The 24,269-nt window shown below is 36.1% G+C and overlaps 1 long non-coding RNA gene across 1 annotated transcript in view; it reads right to left on the bottom strand.

Moving 5' to 3' along the window:
* Positions 1-7,734: 7,734 nt before the first annotated feature.
* The window catches only part of LOC308547107, a 59,325-nt gene continuing 42,790 nt past the window's right edge, over positions 7,735-24,269 (bottom strand). Inside the window, exons 3-5 of the long non-coding RNA XR_013997447.1 lie at positions 14,826-14,982; positions 14,417-14,586; positions 7,735-9,182 (exon numbers count right to left, since the gene is read on the bottom strand). This is a non-coding gene — a long non-coding RNA (uncharacterized lncRNA). The remainder of the gene's footprint in view (positions 9,183-14,416; positions 14,587-14,825; positions 14,983-24,269) is intronic.

The following is a 24,269-nucleotide window of genomic DNA, read 5'->3' as shown; positions in this document are numbered from 1 at the left end:
AAACAAGATGTATCTGATATGAGAGAAACATTTCCATTGGTTGCCTCTCACATGCACCCTTATGGGGCCTGGGGACAAACCTGAACCCACACACGTGCCCTTTACTGGGAATCGAAACCGAGGCCCTTCAGTGCACTGCCAAGCTCTGTCCACTGAACCACACTGACCAGGGCATCACTTTTTCCTTTTGTACTTTGCCTAGGAATAAATTCCCCATCCTTAGATTATTTTTCTAAAATACTACATTTTTCTTATAGTGTTTCTGTAGGTTTTCTATTTGTAAATACATAATCAATTAGAAATGTATTTGGGGCAAGGATATGATTTATAAACTTAATTTTCCCATCCTTATTTTTATGCAATTGTCCAAATGTTATTTATTGAATTGTATATTATGTACTCACTAAAAAATATCTAATAATTAACTACTTATTAATAATTTAATAATTAACCACATTAAAATAATACAGCAGCATATAATTTCACTGAAACTAAGTATGAATTAATTCAGCTTGCAGTTTAAAGAATAATTTTGTAGAGTGAAAAATAATTAAATTTTAGAGATAAAACAAATGATTTTCAAAACATAAAAATAAAGGAATTTACAGTATTGACTAACAATTTTAACAATCCTGCATTCCTTCTGCTGAATATTGGTGTGAACCTAAGACTGTTCTAAAGAATAATGCCTATTAAAAAAAGTTTGACAATAATTTTAGCTGCATTTTTTGAATGAACCGATCATTAGTAGTTAAGACTTTCCTATTATAAGTAATATCAGAAGAACATTTTTCTTTTTGATTGTGCCTGTTTAGTCTACTATCCATGGTCTTAGAATATTATTCTAAGGTCTTATTCTAAATTATATCAAACTACCTTCATTTCTCTTTTGGATTGTGCCTACTGAGTCTAATATCCTTGGTCTGAGGTATTATTCCAAGGTCTCATTCTAAATACTTGCATTTTTAATACTTAGTATAGTGTCTGGAGTAGAATGGGCACTTAATAATTATTTACTAAACTGCTGAACTTATGGATAATTTAATTCAACTACCTTTACTACCTTTTAAGTGACTAATGACAAATCTAAACACCATTTTGTTAACTACTTAGAGTTCAAAGAAACCAACACTTTTTTCAGAATAGGTATAATCTCAACTATCATGTACAATCCTGGTGCAAGTATGTAGATATTATCAATAAGTAAAATTACATTTAAGGCCATGATTACAAAAGGTGTTTTTTATTGAGCTGTGAGTCCTGTGAGTATGTTTTATGCCCCATTGTTTGTTATTCTGATTATGTGGTTCTAAAACTGTTTTCTTTCCATTGACATCTTTTTGAAGGCAATGGAAATCACTTTCCCAAACTCTGTAATCTCTTTTGCATCAAATTTAAAGCCATGGCCTCAATCAGAATGTCTTAAATGCCTCTGATTATAGCCCTGAATGATAATAGTAAAGTTCGTCCGTGGATCTATATTTACTAACTAGATAATTGGTTCATTATAAATTAATAGCCTTATTAACATATTTTATATTGTTTTAAGTTGTACGGATAAATCTTTTAAAAAGTCAATGCTATCTTTCATTTTCACTTATGCTTATGAGGTTCCAAAAATGAGCAAAGTAAATTTCCTTGAATTATGAGTCAATAATCAAGAATTAGTCATATAAAAAACAAATATGCAAGCATAGCTTATTGTTGATGTGCTTGCATCCAGAGTTATGGGACTTAGTATAAATTGTGATTATTTATAATGAAATCAGAGTAGTACAAATTTTAAATATGATTCCACATTCAGCAAATTGCCAACCACCGAATAAATTTCTCAACTAGTAATTCAATTTCTCTCTACTGAAAACCAGAAAGGAAAAAAAACAAAAGAACGGTAGGAATAGGAAATTAACTCTCTGCAGATTGTTGTAAAAATTCATTATTTCAATTTATCTTCAGTTATAATATTATCTAATTTTATTTTATATTATGCTTAGTGTTCAATTTAAATAGCAAGTGGAAGCAGTTTGCTCTGGTGGAAAGAATAGAGGTCTGAGAAACGATTAATTTGGTTTTAATATAATTTGTTTTTATAGGTTTCTTTAATTTTTTTTATTGTGGTAAGAACAGATAACATGAAATCTACCCTCTTAACAAATGTGTACATATACAGCATTATTGACTATAAGCACAATGTTGCACAGCAGATCCCTAGAACTTATTCATCCTTCATAAGTAAAACATTACAGGCATAATTTTTAATATGCCTTTCATATGTCACAATTTGTGAATTTTAGTTTCTTTATCTGTGAAATGGGGCTAGTAATATGTTAAAATATTTTTTTGTAAAGGGAAATAATGCCACAAATTATTATTTATATATAATAGTTAACCTTTACTAAACACTGTGTACATCGCAAATATAAAGTAATTTAAATTTCCTGACAACTCTTTGAAGTAACTACTATGATCCTCATTTTATAGATAAGACTCCTGAAGCAGAAAGACCTTAAGTCAATTGCTCAGCGCTACGTAGCTAGTAAATGGCGAAGCTGGGTTCAAACGCAGGAAGTTTGACTCCAGAGCCTGTGTTTTCACCACTGTTGCACTCCCCCTTTCATGCTACTTAAATGTTTGGTTAAAACAGAAGTCACCTTGTATAGAAAAATCGCCAGTCCTCTCTCCTTGTGTAGATATACATTTATTTTATAGTAGTTCAAAACTGTTCTGGCTGTCACACTCAAAAACAAATGTTGAGGTCGTTTTCTATAAAGCACAGAATTTGCAGAGAGAGTGGAAGAGCTACATGTATGGCTTTTAAAATGGCCACTGAAAGTGTAAATCTAGCATGGCTGAGCTATGACAGCGGATAAATCAGCACACCAAATAATGTTTCTTTTTTCTCTCATAAATAAGTTTGTTCAGTATATTTTTTCTTAGTTTTGACGCATTAGAATTTCTTTGTGGATCTAGGGAATGGAACATAACATTCTATGTTTCTCCAATAAATTATGATAGACTCATTTTTAAAGGAAAAACAATCATTTAATATAGGCTTCAACACAGAGATGTATAAATACACGGTCAATGCAACCCAAGGTGATGTACAGAGTGAATGCAATCCCTATCAAAATTCCAATAGCCTTTTTTTCACAGACATAAAAGAGCTGATCCTCAAATTCATTTGGAATTGCAAGTGTCCCCCAAAAAGAAATCTTACAAAAGAACAAAGTTGGAGGACTCACACTTTCAAAACTTATTACAAAACTATAGTAATCAACACAGTATAGTACTGGCATAAGGATAGATATACAGACCAATGGAATAGAATTAAGAATCCGGAAATAAACCCACGTATCTATGGGCAACTGATTTATGACAGGGATGCCAAGTCCACTCATTGGGGACAGAACAGTCTTTTCAACAAAAGGTGCTAAAAAAAACTGAATTTCCACGTGAAAAAAAATAAAGTTTCAGCCCTACCGCATGCAATATATAAAAATCATATCAAAATGAACAAAGAAATATAAAAGCTAAACCCATAAAACAGAACAATACTTAGTGGTAACTTTTCATGACTTTTGGGTTGGCAATGGATTCTTACATAGGACAGCAAAGGGGGAAAAGATAGACTGGACTTCATAAAAATTAAAACCTTTTTTGCATCAAAGGACTTTATCAAGGAAGTGAAAAGATAATCTACAGAATGAGAGAAAATATTTACAAGTCATATATCTAATGAGTTTTATGTCCAGTACATATCAAGAACCCCTAAAACTCAAAAACAACCCAATTTAAAATGGGCAGAGGGCTTCAATAGACACTTTTTCAAAGAAGATATAAAATGATTACTAAGTATATGAAAAGATGTTCATCATCATTAGTCATTAGGAAAATACAAATCAAAACCATAATGAGATGCCACCTCATACCTACTAGGATGGCTGTAATTTTAAACAAAACATAACTGTTGGTGGAGATGTAGACAACCTGGAACTCTCATACACGAACGGCCAGAATGTAAAATGGCACAGCTGCTATGGAAAACAGCATGGTGACCCTTCAGAAAGTTAAATATAGAATTATCATACAACTCAGCAGTTTTAATCTAGGCTATACACCCCAAATAATTGAAAGCAGGGATTCAAACTGATATTCGTAGGCCACTGCTTATCGCAGCCTTATTTATACCAGCTATAAGGCAGAAACAACCCAGTGTCCATTGGCAGATAACTGGAATAAACGAAGCCTGGTATCTATGTACAGCAGAATATTATTTAGCCATAAAAAGCAATGGAATTCTGATACCTCCTCCAACAAAAATGAAAACTCAAAACATTATGCTAAGTGAAATAAGCCAGGCATGAAAAGACAAATATTATACGATTTCACTTGTAGGAAATATAAGACTGCAAATGTAGAGACAGAAAGTAGACTAGCAGTTACTGTGGTTGGGGGGGGGGGGCGGTTATTGCTTACTGGTTACTGACTTTCTGTTTTGTATTTCTTCGATGCATGTTTGGAAACATATAGCAGTGATGTTTGTACAACATTGTAAAATTAATTAAACCCACTGACTTATAAACTTTAAAAATGGTTAAAATGGCCAATTGTTGTCGATACATTTATCAAAATTTTAAAAATTAAAAAAGATATTTTTCTCCAGTTATTCAGGCCAAACACATTTCAAAACTTATACTTGATTTATTTTGTATTTCACCTTCAATATCTGGACCCCTGTAGACAAAGTATAGCTGATGCCCTATTTATTGCCATTCCATTTTTCCAGCACTATTTAACACTCATCAGGGATTCAGTGTTTAATGAATCTTATACTTTAATAATACTGAAATGCCTGAAGTTTCCAGAATGTTATTCTTGTCTCTGACTCTGACAGTCTCGTTAAGAAAATCAAATTCCTGATTTCAGAACCTTAAACTATTCTGGAGGCTTTTGCTTTTTCTTCGTTAGACCTCTCACTGATCTTTGCCTTCGAATTCTTTCTTATAATTAGTTATAACTGTATTAAGTCAGATAACCATGGAGCTCCTAACAGATTTTGTACTAACCCACACCGGAATAATTACACAGAACGGGAATAGAACAGTGTTGTTCTGTTTGCCCCTTTAGTTATATGATACTGTTTTCTCCATTTAGAATTGAGAATAATAAAAAATAAACCTTAATAGTATAATTCATTTATAATCATAATGACTCCTAGTGAAAAAATATTGTAAACTTTAAATTTTATATTGATATTAATAATTACTCTTAGGGAGGCTTCCAAAATAGAACCAGGACCCTGTAATTATCATCTATAATTAAAAGTCAGATTTACAAAATATTAGAAAAAAAATAATCCGGTTAAGGCCTCAATTTTAAATGAAAACATATGATAAAATATTGCTATAAGTAATAATAATAAGCTATAGAATCCTACAAAAAAGTTCTGTTGCTCCCCAAAATAATGTAAACACATTTGTTGCATTAACATAAGTTTGTGTATCAGCCAATTCTATAATATTATTTAAATTACTACAGAAGGTTAAAACTCTGAGGAAGTACTTCCCTGATCATTGTTATAGCTCTCATTTTCTCCCTTGTTAACTTTAAGAAGCTATTTGAAATGGAAAGGTAAATGTATACTGCGCTGTCTCCTGAATTCTTCAGGTAGCTTGTGGATTATTTTAGTATAACAAGAAGATGTTTTATGTAGTATCGTTACAATTAGAGTAGACCTTCATCATACTTTTCTTTGGAACAAGACTAATGAGAAAGCAGGAGAACTAACATAAGCACATAAAGAGATGATTTTTCTGCGAGTAACTGAAATTTCAGCGGTGCTTCAGCAGCGAGGTCACAGTAAAAGGTGTGAAGGCTGATGTTACAGTGGGTGACGCGCATCCAGAGTCCAGCTTCCTTCCCTCTGTTTCCTTGTCACCCTCAACATGCTGTTAGGGTGCTTAGGGTTGCGACGTGGTTCTTGCCGTTACAAGCATTGTTTCTTCATAGGAAAATATCCATTGGTGGGAAAGACAATTTCTGTGTTTTATCATGGAGGAAAACCTTTAACAAGTGTAACAGAGGCAGCCTTTTTATACCTAGTGGATGCCACACAAGCCAGTCATTGGTACCAATAAAAGTATTACCTTGATTATCTTGAGAAACTAATATTCACAACCTGTGGGTGGGGAGAGGCAGGCCAGGCTGCCATACCTGGGGGCAATTTGGTTTTCTTAGCCAAGAAAAAGGGTGAATGGCTTCAGAGGCTTGGTCTGAACTGAATTCTGGCCGTGGCCAGTGTGGCTCAGTTGGTTGGAGCTAGAGTAATATCCCAATTGCAGTAAAGAGTCAAGTTCCAAATAAGGTGTCCAACTGAGAGGTTTCACTTTGTGGTTCTCGGGTCATGGCTGACAACAGGTTTACAACAGGAAACCCTCAAATTCATAGGTTCCACATGCTCTCTTCCGAGTGAGTAAAAAATTTATCTTGCATATTTAGTGACAGTAGGTGCTACTGGAATTAACAAAATTCAAATTGTTACCGGAATCATTATAGCTTGGGCTTTAAAACAACTTAATTGAATATGTAGTGATTATCATGTTGGGATCTGTGAACAGTTTTCTACTTGAACAGGCAAGGTGAGGACCACTGGCATGGACACGGTTTAACAGTGACACAGTGGGAGTTTCAAAGTGAAAGCCTAAGCGTTGTCCCCACTGCGCCCTCCTCTGTAGCTTCATGGCTAGAAGCCTCTCAAGATAAATCTTCCTGTGGGATTGAGGCTCTCCCTTAGGTGAGCCACTGGACCCACAGAACTAATGATTTATTCTCCTTCTGAATTGCCACACTGAGTTATAAATCATAATGTGGGTCACCTCTAAATCTCCTAAATGCAGCACAAGTGATAGAGGGCATCTCACCCAATGGATGGCAAATATCCCAAAGCACAAAGTTATTTCTGGGAAATAAATGTGCATTACAGCCAGACTGGTTTAGAGTTTAGACACCTGTGAATTTAAGATTTTCTCAGATTGAGTTTTCAAGATACTCCTACCAGGATCAGGAAAGATAAAGATGACTTTGCCCCGGAGAGAGATGAGAAACACCTTGCAAAGCCTGAAGGATGGGGGTGGGATGGGAACCATGGCTATGATACTGGCAAGTTCTAAAGCAAAGCAGTGCGCTCGCGTGACACAAGCGAAAATTTAAACGTTGGCAAGTTCAGGATACTGGCAATCGCAGGAAGGGAAGCGATGGAAAACGGAGTTACTGCAATGTCGTTTGGAAAAGTAGCTGGAAACCAAACTGCGGTGTGTTTGGATGCCCCCACCTCCCGCTTAAAGGCCTGCTCAAGGGAGTAAGAGCCCCAGCTAGAGGTGGGGCTGTGAAATGGAAAGCGGGAGGAGTTTCTGATGCTATTTCAGGTTCTAGGCCCTGGAGCAAGACTGCTTGGACTGCAATCCTGCATCCCCTCTGCACGCCCATTGGACCGTTACTTGCACTTCTCCTGCCTCAGTTGGCTCGCCTGTCAGAGCAGGAAAATAATGCTTCTACCTTATGAGTGTGTGAGGGTTAAATCACTTAGGAGGCTGTCAGTAAGTGCTCAGTAAATGTTAGATAGTTATTTCTAGCTCCCTTACTTTTAATTTTGAGTTAAGAAACACATGATGAAATCATTCAAAATAGTTTACCTTCTAAAGATACAGCTCAATATTCAAACAAATACATTATCATGTAGTGTATATTATCATGGTTTATTTAATTCAAAATATTTTTGACTAGGTCAGTGTGGGACTGCTATTTTTTTCAAAAGCCGTATAACTACATTATATTAATGTTACGTCACTTTGCAAAGGAAAGGTAATTGCTAAGAGATGGTTCAGTGTATTTTATGCACAGCACATATTTCCCTTCAAATACAATGATACCAGCCAGCAGGGTTAGGGAAATGCCGGACTATACATGCTGCTTAGTTCAACGGACTCACTGAAGGTCCTGCGTTAACAATTTTATGAGCAACCCTATGACAAGTAAAGGATTTAAAATATTAGATGACAACATTCAATGGAATTACTTTCTTCAGGAGGAAGTTCTGAAGTTCCTTTTCCAGAGCTCTTTGTGAGAAAAGGCATGCTGCATATTTTTCTTGACAACTTACATTTGTGCCGAATGAGGCATACATACCTTGTGGCAATGTAATCTGTTCCTAAACATAGTTGTTTTTTTGTTTTAAGTAAGAACAAGGCGCTAAGTAATTATCAATAGATAAAGTGACATTGCTACTCATGTAAGCATGCGATTAACAGGAACTGCATAATGTCATAAATGGCAAAAAAAAAAAAAGTGCATAATAAAAACGCCAGTCACTATCATTACCATTTACTTCCCTGCGAATCTTGCCAGATAATATTCACACGACTTAGACGTAATTAGGGAAAGGAATGGAATGAGCGCCATGTGTAGACTTGCAACTATGTGCCAGGCGCCTGTAACTCTTACATGTGTCAGCTGCTTTAACCCTTGCAGCTACTTATGTTAGGTTTCATTGCTCCATTTTATTGACTTAGAAACTGAGGCTTAAACATCAGGTCTATCTCAATTTAGGGTCTATGTTCTGAAAGGCTATGCTTTCAAAATTACAGTGTAAGGACTTTTGCATCAGAACTCCTAGGGGCACTTGATAAAAATGCATATTCTAGGACCCAAGGCAGAATTAAGTCATAGTCTCTGGAGATAAGCTCAATGTTCATTTGAATATGCTCCTAGGTGATTCTGATATTAAACAAAATCTGACAAACATTGTTTATTGACTAGCAAAATCAATTGCTCCTAACTTTACTTCTAAATCACATAACATTAAAACTATTTTACAGATTAAGAAATTGAGTTTTTCAGATGCCATTAATTTAAAATTTTAGTAATACATAATTTGAAATTATAATACATTAATTGTAATGAAGATCAAATTAATACCTGAATATGTATAAATAACTAATATATTTAGCAAATAAAATACTGATATTTAAGAATGAGTCTCCAAGGACTTATTATGTTAGGACTTATTATTTTATGGTGGTGATGACAGTGATGGGTATTTATAGGAGTGTAAGACATCATTTCTGCCTTCAAGTTTCTTACAAATTGTACTGCCCTTTGCTGGTTCCATAAAAGAGGTCTTCTCTCTGTTCATAAAAAGAAGAGGGAAACAAGTTTTAGTTTCTGCTTTTAGGATATCAGCATTAGTCTTAACCTTTATTTTACATTTAATATTTATCTGAAAGTAGCAAGCATGATCTGCCCCATGCCTGATAAATACTATAATGTATAAAAGTATCAAAAATCATAAAATGTATTATAAGCTTATGAGAAATTCTTTCTGGTGGCTTTAGGAAAACGTTCCTGCTAATATGTTACACGACGGTTTTGGAATTATGACTGCTATTAATTAAACTTCATAAGATATTGGTGGTCGGATGTATTCTAGTGAAAACAGAACAGGGCCGAGGTGCCGGGCTTAAGGCCAGCAGACTCAAGGCCCCGAGCGTTATGCAGAATGAACGCATCACAGAGAGCACGCTGTCCACCTGCCGAGCCCCACAGTGCTGCTCAGGATGTCATTATACGAGCTCTATCTAGTGGCCACATGCAAATATGACACTTGGCAATGTAAGAAGCATGCTCTAATTTAGGGTTATGACTGTTAATTCCTTTTTTGTAAATTGAATGTCAAATGATTTAATTGTCACCCCACCTTATTGGTATTAGGCGTGAGTTGCAGTTATTATTTCAAATGGTGATGAGAACATCGGACGTGATACTGTGTTAACTCAGGTGGAGCATGCAGTACAGCCGCTGGCTGGAGCTGAGGCATCTTGTGGAGCTGAAACACCACGCCTGCAGAACAGGGTCCCCCACCTCCCCTGGCCCTGGGCCTGCACCCACCACTTTACTCTGTTTCTGTGTGTCTCGCTGTGATAGAGCTGATTTTTAAACTAGGCTTAGTTTTTGAGACTTTGATTGTTACACATCAAAATCAATGCTAAGGAAATACCAATCTAAATAATGGAAGAACTTAAAATATTTTAAAAGCTCAAAATAAGCTTACAAAATTCAATACGATTTTAAAACACTATCTTAAAAACATAATATTATGAAGTAATCATGGTCGTAGCGGGGTGTATCGTTTTTGAAAAACTGATGAGAAATATTTCAACCTAGTGGTTCAGCCTAGATTATGTCATCCAACGGAATAAACTTTTATTTGCATTTTATTGTGAGGTATTACACAACATCCATGGCAACACTTGTACTGTTCTTCTTACAAGTAATGGAACATTGTTATCAAAGAACTTTTATATATCACAGGTTACTTCTAACATTTTTTTGTGACAACCTTCCCAATCCATTATTTTCTTTGCTAAAAGCATCAATAGTATTATTTTTAATTGAAAAATAAAGGTGTGATAGAAGTAACAAATGCTAATTTAATGCCCCAATTTTATTTTATTTGTGATGAATTATGGTAAAAAGGTACAGAGGTACAGAATGTGTTGATATGTCTGCTCAATCAAGTCAGTTCCTGAAGTTCTAGTATTTTTTTTGTTCAGTCATCGTATTTTATACCTCCAGAATTTATATTCTTTGTTTCATAACTTTTTCTTTAAATTCTCAGTGGTTTTGTATTGATTTCCTTATTTTGAAAAATTTATTATATGCTTTCTTTTTTTAATTTTAATTCCTTTAACATTCTTTTGCATTTGTTTTATGGTCTGTCCTGTTGAATGTTCCATGCATACTGAGAATAAATGTGGATTCTGCTGTTACTAAGGGGGAGGGTCTTATAAATGGCAAGTATGTTGAGCCAATTGATGCTGCTGTTCTTCTATATCCTTACTGATTTTTTAAATCTTTGTTTTATTGATTATGGAGAGGGGATTGTGAAATATAAAGTTATAATTGAGGATATATTTGTTTATTTCTCCTTTCAGTTCTATCAGTTACTGTTTCATGTATTTTAATTCTCTGTTGATGATACGGAAAACAGTATCACGACTTCTTCCTAATTTACCCCATTATAGCACACGTAATGTCTTCTTGACCCTTGGTAGTATTACTTCTTCTAAAATCTACTTTGATATTAATATAGCCACTTTTGTTCTTTTATTTACATTTGCAAGACTATTTAAAAGTTCTAGCATTCATGTCATTAGCATCCCAGGAGAGGACACAGACAACAGGGCTGGGGAAGTATTAAAAAAATAATGGCTGGCCCGGCCAGGCATGGCTCAGCCGGTGAGCATCGACCTGGGATCCAGGAGATCGCGGTTCGATTCCCGGTCAGGGCACATGCCGGGGTTGTGGGCTCCATCCGCAGTAGGGGTTGTGCAGGAGGCAGCCGATCAATGACTCTCTCATCACTGATGTTTCTATCTCTCTCTCTCTCCCTTCCTCTCTCTGTAATCAATAAAGGTATATTTAAAATAAAAATAAAATATAATGGCTGAGTTTTAGTTTTATAACCCACATGAGTGAAAATACACCTGAAACCTATATGATCTTATTAACCAATGCCACTCCAATAAATTTAATTTAAAAAATGGCTAATCATTTCCATATTTGTCAAACTATAGATACCTAAAGATTCAAATATCTGAGCAACCTCCACACAGGATAAACACATCATATAGTCACACTTCTGAAAATTAAAAATCTTGAGAGCAGTAAGACAGAAATTTCCCTATGGGGACACATAATTTTAAAGACAGATTTCTCATCAGAAACCATGGAGGCTAAGAAAGTGACAGAAAATTTGTCAAGTGCTAAAAGATCCATCATGCCATATCCAGTGAAAATATCCTTCAGAAAAAAAGATATTCTCAGATGAAGAAAAACTGAGAATTTGGTTCCATTTGACTTATCCTAAAAGAATGGTTAAAGGAATTTATCTTTAAGAAAAAGGAAATAATAATAAAAGAATCTTAGACATCTGGAAGGTTGAAAGTTTTTCATTCTTTCACTGAAATAAACACATATCAGAGAAAGAATAAAATATAGATATCCTAAAGAATGTCTTTCAAAATTCTAAGTGATTTTCTCTAGATCTTATAGTTACATGTTTGGTTTTTGTTTTGTTTTTGGTTCTTTGTTTTAAAACATTTCCACTGTTCTGTTTTCTTACAGACTTTTTCAAGCAGTGTACTTTTACAATCAGGCAAAATAGTAAAGCTCTTTTTATTTTGAAAAACAAAAGAATTCTGATATAATAGCTAAAAGCTATTACATCTGATTCAAATACAGGCGCCTTTGTGAATATTTTAAGCCATTGCATCACAGTATTGATTTTTGAGAGGCAAAGGAGACAGAACAAAATAAAGTAAAATTAAGACATGATCACACTGCAAACAACATACATTGGGTCCTTGTACTAAATATACAATTCCTATATACAACGTACTGAAAGGGGCAAAAAATTGAGGGGGCACATATACTTGTTATAGAAATAATTTTGCTTTCAGCAACAAATTGTGTGTGTGTGTGTGTGTGTGTGTATATGTATATATGTATATACAAAATTGTTCTGGGATTTAGCTGCAAAAATCTAAACACAATTTCTTTTATAATGACCCAAGAAAGGGGCAAAATCAATGAAATACAATAAAATATACAAAAAAAGTTAAATTTATAGAACAGGGGAGAGATATTTACTGCTCTGTAGATAAGCGAAACTATAATTGCTGTTTTGTCCAATTGATTTGCAGGTTTTGGAATATTTCCTTTTTGTTTTTCATTGTTTCATAGTAGAAACCTAACAGTTTGCAATTAGAGAGCCATCAATATCAAGCGATGGGGTCTGATTTTTTTTTTTCTTTTAGTTTTCTTGATTTTAATGAGTATTTCTAGAACAGATTCAACAAGATACCTTTGCTGATATTCTAATGGTCTGATGAATTAGACTGATTTTTGTATATTCACAGTAACATACATTCCATTTTCCTTCCAGTCAGGAAAGAAAATTTGATTTTTTGATAATTTGATTCCTTAAAAAATGTATTTTCTCTTTTCCTCCTTTAATAATTATGGTGTTCTACTCCAGAACACTCAATTTACATCTGTTTGTGGGCAAAACAAGCAGTAATATAGTAGTATAGTAGTGAATTCAATCCCACAGTGATTCAGGAAGCAGTTCATATGCTCAGTTCTTACATTGTGTTCAACTATGAGCAATGTTATTTCTTTCTTAAATATTACAGGCTATATTTTAAATATATATTATGTTCCTGTTTATAAAAATATCAGACAAGATCCAATATTTTAGAAATGTTATCATGTAAATAGATTTTCTTTACATTTATTTCTTATGGCATTTTTAACCTATACCTATTGATTATAATTATATCCAGAAGTTTATTCATATGAGCTTTTATCACTGTACCGTTTAATATAACAGTATGTTTTCACATTATAGTCACTTTCCATTATGCCCATTTTTATTTTTAACCTACCTAAAGGAGGAGTATATTTTATAATTTTAAGGATGTGTGATGTCTAACTATGACTCTTGGGATCACATACTAAATGACCTCAAAGGAATTTAAGGAGTTATTATTTTTTTTAGTGCAACAAATATGGTGAGTCTTTTCTAAATTAAAAGAAAGTGATACAAAAGAAGTACTAGAAAGAAAAATCGCCCACTTTTAGAAGCCAGAATAAGAAAATTGCATTCAGCCAGTTTTCAAAGCACTTTTCATATAAATCATACGCACATATCTGCAAAACGCCTGCTCCTATTTTCCTCCCCTATTGTCCTGTAGTTATTAATACTAGTTATGAACAGTGGTGAAGAAGTGGGTTTCAAAATGTTACTGAATAATATGTTGGAAGAAACTGTGTGTCCCATTAGGAATAAAAGCTACTTGTTTTTATACTGACTGAAGAAGAAAAATGTAGTCTTGTCAGTTCAGGACTACAGATGTATGAGATTTATCCACATTAAGAAGCTGTTAAAGCTGCTCACTGATGAGAGGCAGTGGCCATGGACAGAGCAGATGCATCCATTTCAGGTCCTAAGCAAGGACTGTGCATGAGACCAGTTTCTGAAGGGCTGTGAGGGTTTATGAAGCTGAGACCCACTGAGCCTATCAAGTTAACATGACTGTTGTGTACACTGAGTTGGAGGTTAGGCTTGTGAGAGGTTGATCTGAAGCTAATGCCCATGAAAGATAAAAGGGAGGTGATGAGAAGGATATGGCAGGAAAGGCTTTGGGCCCTGCTGCAGATCTGACACCTGCAGAAGGAGAAGACGAGGCGTAGACCATATGCAGACGGGACAAATGCTCAGCCACCCAAGGGAGCTCCAGAGCTGAGACTGCCCATTAGAGGAGCCCTGCATTTGGCAAAACTGCCCAAGCCCTAGTACCTCTGACAGGCTCAGTAATTTGTCCATCTGGCCACCTCCCCGGTGATGTCTTTCTTGACTGAAGGTCTGAGCAGCACAGCTCCATGTGTGGCAGAGCCCATGCTTTGCACCCGACGCATTTTGGCAGCAACTCTTCCAAGGTTCCAATGAACCATTCTTTCTGGGGAAAACTTAAAAGATGAAAGATAGTGACGTGAACAATAATACTTATCAATGCAGGGTGACCTGGTTTGTTACTAGTACTCACCACCACCCTTCACCACTAACCATTCTCGGTCCTCTTTGCCCTTAGTTATTTCCTTCTTTGGTCTCAGTGGCTTACCTGGTGCTATCACTCAAAATCCTCATTCCCAAGGGGACAAAGTTCCTGGAAATCACTCCCTTGTCAGACTGCAGTCGCTACACTTACCCCTTGTAGACACAGTTGAGAAGGAAACACCAGCAGGTTGCCCAGGGTATCACCGGAGTCCTTCTTTCCCCAATTATTTAACAATAGTCTTCCCTCTTCATGCTGATCGGGGTCCATTATTCCTGCTTACGTGGTAACTCCTATTGTCTGTAGATCCCTAGAAAAAAGGAATAAAAGTAAGTGCTCAGGTGACACCCATGACTTATATAGCTCAGTGGGGCCGTCTTGTTACTTGATAAGAGGACCACTAACCCTGTAGAACCCAGAGGTAAAAGGATGGGAAGTGTGAGTGAGTCATGGGGAATTATTGGTAAGTGAGGCAGTCCTCCTTCCATCTCTTGGTCTCAGACCCATGCATTCTTCCTATGGGGGCCATATAGAGTTTTCTAGTATGCACACCTCATCTTGGAGGCTATTGCCACCAAGAAGGCACTGTAGCTGGCCATTCCAATGCCCAGGTCAGTTGCTTCTGGAAGGTACACTATGCAATAAATCCAGTGGATTCCATGGTCTTAAGTCATTTGTAGAGTTAATTTGCAATAAAGTGGTTTCCATGACCAGATGCTATGTTTTGTGGGAGTTTGTGCCTTTGGGTCAGGTAACTAAGATCCAGGATAGTGGTACTGGCTAGGTTCTGCCAGTCAAGCCCCTTTGGTTTTCACTTGAAGAGCCCTTGGCTTCTGGTTTTTCCATGTTGACAACTGCCATCTATTGCTCCACAATCTCCATTGCTATCAATGAGCCAGTCTTTAAGAGCCTCTCCTATCATCAGCACTGTCCTGCAGAGAAGAGCCACCACGGAACTTTTTATTTTTTTCTCTCAACATCACACGCTCAGTGAGCAGTGTTATCTGCATTTCCTACACAACCTGATCCTCTAGTGAGCGTTTTGGCCCCACAAAGTACCACCACTCCAGAATGCCCGATTCCCTGGTTCTTTTACCATCTTTCTCTAGGTTTCTAGAAGACACTACTAATAAAGAGTTTGTACTATGCCTTGGGTTGCTTGTCAGGATATTAAATTCTGTTTCTCAATGTGTGAGCTCATGTCTCCATAGTTTTGCCTTTAAAAAATGTCATATAGTTGCAATCATATAGTATATAGCCTTTCAGATCGGCTCTTTCATATAGTAATGTTCATTTAAGGTTCTTCTATATCTTTTCATGACTTCAATAATATTTCCAGTATCTGGATGTGCCACAGTTTATCCATTCACCTACTGAAGGACATCTTGATTACTTTCAAGTTTTGGCAACTCTGACTAAAATGCTATAAACGGCTGTGTGAAGGTTTTTATGTGGACATACATTTATGTTACAAATGTGCCTTGGCCAACCCAATAGAGAGCTCCAAAGCAAATATTAACTGGCAAAAAGGAGGTGTGTGATGGGCAGAAATGGTCAGGTCCTAGAACTCCTGATGTGCTTAATCATTGGCTGAGAGAGTCAGGAAATAGCACTGCCTCAAATGGAAAACCATGAGAGAAAGGGGGTGTATGCTATGTTTCATGGCCTTGTCATTGAAGGAAATCAGGCAGGAGCCAGTAGGCACCTTATGGGGTGGCTCCTGACATCATTAGCAGCTGGAGGCTGCCAGCAGTTGCAGTCCTTAAAGCTAACCAGCAAGTACTTTCTTGTCTGAGCAGAGTGCACCTCCTTGGCCGGCACATGCGAGGTCATGAACAAAATAGCTGAAAATAGTTAATTGCATCACATACAAAACAACTAAGTTATTTGGTATATATTTTACATTTTTTGTTAAATACTATGGCATTTGCAATCCAGGTTAGGATACTCCGTTAAGAAGTACAGTTTTATTTTGTGACTGTATTTTATACTTATTTAACTATATAAATAAATCATTAAGCACAGAATAATTACCATTTTAATGGATTTAAGGAATCCACACAGGACAAGGAAACATTTGTGGTAGTGGATTACTTATGGCAAAAACAGCAAAACTGGTCCTGGATATTTCAATGTGCTTTTCTAATACCCTGGAATCATTTTTGTGTGTTTACAGCAATCATGCTATTTTAAAAAAAATGTTATACTCTGTATTAGCTTGAAATTGATTATAAAAATGAAAGAGCTCATAGCTTTAAGTGACACTAAAAATAACCTATAACTGAAAGTCAGCATTGACTTTAATAACTTTTTAGTTCATTTTAGCAAGTACTTTCCCAGCTTTTTATGGAATAGGCAGAGTGCTAGGATTGAAGAGTTAAATGAAATCCCTGTCTTCACTGAGACTTCATTCTAAGTCCAGTATGAAAGGTACTTACTGCTATGGGGACTCAGCCAGAGACCAAAGATATCTGAGGGACATGAGACAAGCTTAACAAAGGAGGTGAGATTTGAGAGACAGGATAAATGTATCCTATTTCACTGATGGAAATAAAGATAGAAAGCATGTTTAGAGGAGATGACAAGGACAAGATAATATATAAATTGCAAAAATAAAATCTGCAGTAAACACAAAACATCCTTGTCTTGGATTCTAAAAAGATTTGATGTATAAAACAAAATTAAAGCTTAGGGATTAGAGCATCTTTCCACAGGGCATGCTTAAAGTCATGTGTCTTTGTTTCAAAAACATATTACAAATGTTTTTAAATTCTTTATCTTAAGGCCCCTAAACCCAAATTTTAGCACTACTTGGGTGAAGGGTTCCACCCAAATAAGCATAATAAGCACATTTTTTTTGACACATAAAAAGACTACTGTGTCCCTTCACCTGGTCAGTGTATAGTTACTCAACAGAATAAATGCTAGAGGTTGGGCCAAATTACAGGATAAATCTAGGAGTAGATAATAAAGTTCAGAGTATTCATTTAATAGTATTCATGTAAACTTGGAATGCAATATAAAAACAGGGAAACAAGTTGTGTTTGTACCCGAGGGGGGGAAAAAAGCAACACACAACTAAGAACCACTAGAAATATTAAATTGTGAGAGTACAAGAAAATTACTAATAAAATATGTAAAGTTTTGTTACATATAAAGTCTATTATCACTTATTGGGTTTAAAATACAGTTTCCATAAAAACTTAATTTCCACTACATTGAAATTAATCAAATAATAAAAGGGATATTTCTAAAATGGAAGACGGCAGCAGAACATCCAGAGCAGGATGTGTTCAAAAGCGTGTTAGTGGTAAGGGAAAACTTTTAATTGTAGAATTTTGAAATCCTTTACCACTGCTCCAAAGAAAATATTTTATTTCTTTATAATAGAGTTAGTATTACTTCATTTATTCATGACTGAAATAAGCCTTATCAGTTCGCCTCTATTGCTCATACAAAGCACCAGTGATCACATCCTTATATCTTACAGAAATAAGATTTTAAAAACTATATGTAAGATAGTTTGTCCCTATCTTTAATTGCCCTGAAATTTCAACTACTTCAGGATGAATAGAAAGTCTCAACAGGTTAATCAATCTTAGTTCAACATAGAAAATAGATTAAAACAAATACGATGGTGCGATGAGAGCAATGTTTTACTGGACATTTTCAATTTCCGCCGTTTAATATTTCATGTGGCGTGTCACTGTAGGCATCTCAAAATTAAAGCCCGTCCTTTGTCCTTCAAATAGAGAAGTCGTGTGTATTAAAACCTAGCTGGGCCATGGCAGTCACACAGCAGCGATTTTAAATGACGGAACTGGGGGACTTGGCCGCTGCACCTCCCCAGGCCAGAGGACACTGTGCCCTCGCGGTCACCTGCGGGGGAAAGCCTGCCCACGCCTGTCTGAAAGGCGGAAGGTCGACTGGTTCCCCAGGAGGCAGACAGCAAAAAAGCCACCAGAAATGTGAAAAAGCGAGAAATCCCGACACCATCAAAGCAGCAATCATTCTTCAGGAACTACCCCAAAGGATGGGGCACTACAAGTTACTAGAAAGAGAATTCAATGTAATTTCAAGGACCCTCAGTTAGATTTCAGACAACATATAGACAACCCAACAAACTCCGGAAAATAACACATGAAAGCACAAGAAGTTTAACAGAGATGGGAATCGGACAGTAGGATCACACCGAAATTTCTTGCACTTTGTTCTGCTTGGAACTTGACAAGATTTCAAAAAATCTAGTAAGTTTATGTTTAGGAATTTGGCAAAATTAGAAGTCTAATGGGATGTTCTAAGCCCCAGTAGCTTTCCTACCGATAACCAGAAACATAAACAACCCACAGCTGCCTGAGATGAAACCAACCAAAGGAAAATGACAAAAATAGAAGAAAAACACAAGTTGCTGAGAAGGTTCCCTTGTCTAAGTAACACCCTCCACTCCAATTTCCTTAAAGATGGTTTATCAACCACAACTAAAAATATTAAAAACAGCCATCTGAATAAACTTATTTAAAATGTTATAAATTAATAGGGTTTTTTTGTTGTACCTACCTGCCTCATGCTAAAAAAAAAAAAAAAAATCAATGCAATTATCAGGTCTCTGGTTGTGTCTGTCTATATTATGTCTACCTTTGGAGGAAATTAATAAAATAGTTTATATAAAAGGAGCTCTGTTTAATTAGCTTGAAAAATTAAGTGCTTATATAATTAAAAACATAGCAGAAACTACCCAAATGCTTTTCGATATCATGTGATCAGGAAAATATTTAAACAGACATGGGTTTTTAAAAGTTATCATTTAATATTTTTATTTTATCTGGCTTTACAAAAAAAATAAGTTCATCTTATCCCTACTGCAGGGTTTGTCAACAGAAAAAGAGCTTGATAACTGACTGTCTAATGTCTCTTAAAATTTCTATAGTAATGTAAATAGTATTGGGAATTAAATAGGTGTAAATAAAACAAAAGGTTTTTTTGTCGAAACTTCAGCAATAAATGTTTTATGGTATGGGTACTTAAAAATAGTTTGTAGGAATCTTTTGGTAATTTGAAACCTGAGAGTTTACTAAGCACATCATTTTTTCATCCGTTAATGTTGATGTCTCTTGAAGGGAACCCAGGCTTTGCCACCCTGAGCTGCCATTGAGGACGCAGATTTTCATCTGTTGACGCTGCTGACCGACTATTTCCAGCCAGAACCTGCCCGTCTGCTCCTCACTTTGGTCAGCAAAGTGTTTCAAATGACTTAACTGGTGTCTGCACTCACAGTAATTGATCTCGTGGCCGCTCAGCCAGGTGAAACAGACTCAGGGAGAAACGCTGAGGGTCCCCCTTTCCTGCCCAAGAGGGTCAGGCAGAAAACCTGATTCGAGAAGGAGACCTTAGGATGTCCTCCGAAGTCTGATTTGAATGAGGTGGGGCAAAAGGAAGGATTCGGGCAGGGGCCTGACACACACCCCTCCCCTGCAGTGTGCTATTTATAAGTTGCCCGCAAGAATTTTCCCGCCTGGGAGGCCCCCCTTAGCTTCAGCTACCTGCATACTGCCCACCCTTACTTCTGAAATCTCCTACTGTGCTCCCCCTTTCTCCATTGTCCCCAGATGTCTTGCATACCCAGTGTCGCCTCCACTGTCTTAGGAATTTTCACGCCTATGTGAACTATGTATTAAAATTTTGATTTTCTCCTGTTAATGTGATCATTGCCCCAGCTAGAAGAGCTTAGACGGTAGGAGGAAAATTATTATTTTAGCTCCCACACTATACTATTTCCAAATAACCTAAAATACTGAAACAGTAATTGCTAAATAAATCTAAGCGTATTTGTTTTTGGTTCTTAATACAGAAATAAAAAACCTAAAGATTAATTTGGATCTGCTAATGAATGTATTGTACTTTGTTAGGGAAGCTTATCTGCCAGTCAATAATGTGTTCATAAGTATTTATAAGTTTGCCATTCTAAAGAAAGCTACTTGCTTACTTTTGATTGTCTTTGAAATTAAGGTCTCTAGGGATCAATAATTCTAGTTAATATAGAAGAAATTGATATATATTTTCAGTAAGAGATGGTATCAGGCATAGATGTTACCCGAGGAAACAGGTTCTTCGGCGGTGCTGCGGGACAGGGATTTCGGGGACACTCAGGTGTGGGGTTCACAGTGATGGGGGCAGGATTCACTGGAGCGCAAAGCTGAGGCGCACTGTCCAAGAGGCCGTGCGCAGCGCTGCCCCAGGGCCTTGGCAGGCTCCCGCACAGTCCTTGGGTCTGTGAAAGAGCAGGCTTTCTCCAAACCATCCAGTCCCTTTCCTGGGGTTTCCTGGGCTTGGGTTGGTGCCCTCCCCCTATCCACTCTCTTTTCCCCAAATTTCCCAGGCCAGTCCCCTCCCCTTTTTATGGTCCCTATTTTGGCTCCTACCGCACATGCCTCATAATTCTGCTTCATCACTTGGATTCTTACTAAAAGGAACCCCCCCCCCCCCCGGCCATTTTCTCCCTCCCCAGCTCCTAATCTGGCAGAACTGTCCCTGTCCCCACGCCCTTCCCCTGGCAGCTGGAAAGCTGTCTTTCCTGCCTCGGCCACTAAGCAGGATGTTTTGCTCCCTCCGGCAGAATGATGCTGGTTACTCCTGGGGTGACTGTGCCTTAGCTCCTTCCTCTTGTTAATGTCCAACTGTGCCTACTCTAACAGAGATGCTTCTTAAGGAAATGGAAATAATTTTGTCCTGGTCATTCAGAATTTTACCTTATATATGAAGCTGACTAAAGTTAAACTGCTGTTATAAAGTTTTAAAAATAACTTTTAATGTAAAAAATGTACTTGTACAAAGCTAAAACTGGTTATTTCTTTGCTTAAGAAAACAGCCTAACTTTTCCTGTATTTTTAATAAAAGATTATGAAGCAAAAGCAAAGCTACTATGTTTTATTAAAACTGTTTCCTGTGCTGTCATTAGGTCTTCTAACTGTTTCAGGGCACTGAGTCTTCTTAACATTGGAAAAGCTAAAATTTTGCTTACAACTATGTAAACTTTTGTATTTGTCTTTAAAATATTTTATTGTCATCTTGGTTAAATGAGTAACTGACGTACAGTTCCACAATGACCCATAATTTACTTGGCCAGATATTTTAAAACTTTTGATATACTTGACAAACTTCCCAAGATTCATAAATTGTCCTTTTCTTGACATATGAGGTTTTTAAGAACTTTGAAGTTTTTCAGGAGAATTCCTGAAAAACCTCAAAGACTTGTTCTTTTATAAAAGGGGGGGCATTAATTAATTAGGTTTCTTTGGTGTGTTAAATTACAGGGACAACACTGTCAAATAAATAATGCAAAAATCCTACAGTCTTGCCCTGGCCAGTGTGGCTCAGTTGGTTGGAATGTCATCCCCATAAACCAAAATGTTGCAGGTTCAATTCTCTGGTCAGGGTACATACCTAAGTTGCAGGCTTGATCCCTGGTTGGGGCACAAAAGGGAGGCAACTAAGTGATATTTCTCTCTCTCTCTCTACAGTCTTTCTCTAAGTTGTGACCCTTATCATGACTTTTGGTTAATTTCTGGTTGTTTACATTTAAAACATTGTCCACAGGGAGTATTCTTGCTCCGATACACTAATTTAAATAATGCTTTAACTTAGAACACAGGTCTACACTTAAGTGTCAGAGAGCCAGAGCAGTGAACATACATGAATAAAGGAGGTGCAGTGATGGGATGTGGACAGCTGTCATTAAGCCACAAAATTTGGTATCTACGTGAGAGAGATGCTGTGTAGCACCAAACAAAACTGGTCTGTCAGCACAACTATGGGCTTTGGAATCCCAGCATCATAGATTTCTAGAGTCTTACAAGTGATTGTTTCTCTTTAAAATTGTTTATCTACAAATTTCCTAAAGTTTTTTTTAGAAAGAGTGAATTTCTCATTAGTATCCAAGGATAAAAGTATGAAAGTTACTTTATTGAAATACATTACTCACAAAACCCCTTTCAGAATCTTATTTGTTTCTACATTTACCAAAGTGGCTTTTAGAACACAGGTGAAAAGCCATAAAAAGTATAAAACTATGGTTATATACCACAAAAAGAATACAGATAGAACAACAGGATAGTTATTTTAGAGAAAATGTCATAGAATTCTCATAAAATCAAATCCTGCTCCTCATGGCCTTTGAATATGACGCGCACTTTCCTTTTCTACCTGAGCAAGTCTCTTGAACTCCCAGGTAAAACGTAAGCATGTGATAGGGATTCGTAACCTCCAGGAAATTGTTTGATTGTATCAATAAAAGAAATAAGCTCTAGATACTTTACAGCCTGGAAACCCAGTTTCAGGGGTGTCACTGGATATGTCTTCCCATGTGAGACACTACATAAATTAATATAGCCACAGAAATAGAAAGGCTGAAACATCAGGGTAAAAATCACATTTGTTATTAATTGAAAGGTAAATTCGCCCTGGAAAAAAAGAGGAGTCACATAAGGAAACAAGGCAAATTGATTGTCCAGACTTCGTCACCTCTAAAACAACACTGAAATGGATTCTAATTTTTTTAGGGTTATAGTATGTTAATTGTTCTTAAAAGTAAAAAATTTGGGAGAGGATTTTTCTAAAATTAAAAACAAATTGGTCACCAAATTTTAACTACTTACTAAAGCTGAAGAAATTTTATGTGGCTAAACTAAGCAGGTTATATTTTAATATTAGTAGAAAGCACAAAATAATAGATTAGGAGAGTGAATTCCCTGAGTATTAACGTAGAGATCCTCAAATGACTCCTGATCTTAGCTAGGCAAATAGTGAGAAAAAGCCAAAGGCAGAATTGAGAGGAGGTAAGTGGTCAAATAATAATAATAACCTAGAGAAAAATCAGGGTCTAAAAGAATTGCAATCTAGAAAGATTTAAAATTGTCTCCTCTCTACAAAGTGTGTGTTAACATTTGTTCATTAATTAAATATTGACTGAATAAATGCCATAGCCAAGCACTGTGCCATGCTCCGAGGATATGATGCAAACAAAACACAGTTTCTGGATTCAAGATCATACTTTCAAAGCAGAAATGTGTATTAATAAGTGACTGACGGAGAATGGAAAAGGCTTCATTAATTATATAAAAATCTTAACTTTTCTCTCAGGTTAACCCTGGGTGATTTGAAGGTCAGTTATAAAAAAATATATATATTTTTAAGAAACAAATTTCAAGTATAGTAAAAGGAAACCAAGGATGAAAAACACCTATTGTCCATTCAAGAAGCAAAATAAACTTACTTTGTGCTGAATAAAGAGTATAATTTTTCATATAAATTAATTTTAGAATGAGTCAGGATGATAGTATCACTTACATGTGACATCTTAGCATACGAGGCACTGTCTATATATTGATAATGTGCCTGTTTATGAAGAAATGAAATCTTTCTGGAATTCATTCTACTCTAGGGGCTTAAGATTTGTAAGTTTTTTATAATTAAAAGCTCAGAAAACAGAGGAATTTTTAAATATTCTCTTGCTATATCTCTGAAGTTAATATGCATAGACTGCTTTTGACTTTTGTATTACACACTAGGCAAATATTAAAATGTTCACCAATTTCTTAATGA

This window comes from Miniopterus schreibersii, assembly GCF_964146895.1.
Source record: "Miniopterus schreibersii genome assembly, chromosome: 17".
In the NCBI taxonomy this organism is placed as follows: domain Eukaryota; kingdom Metazoa; phylum Chordata; class Mammalia; order Chiroptera; family Miniopteridae; genus Miniopterus; species Miniopterus schreibersii.
Note: the sequence above shows the minus strand (reverse complement) of the source record. Positions and strands in the feature narration are given on the sequence as shown.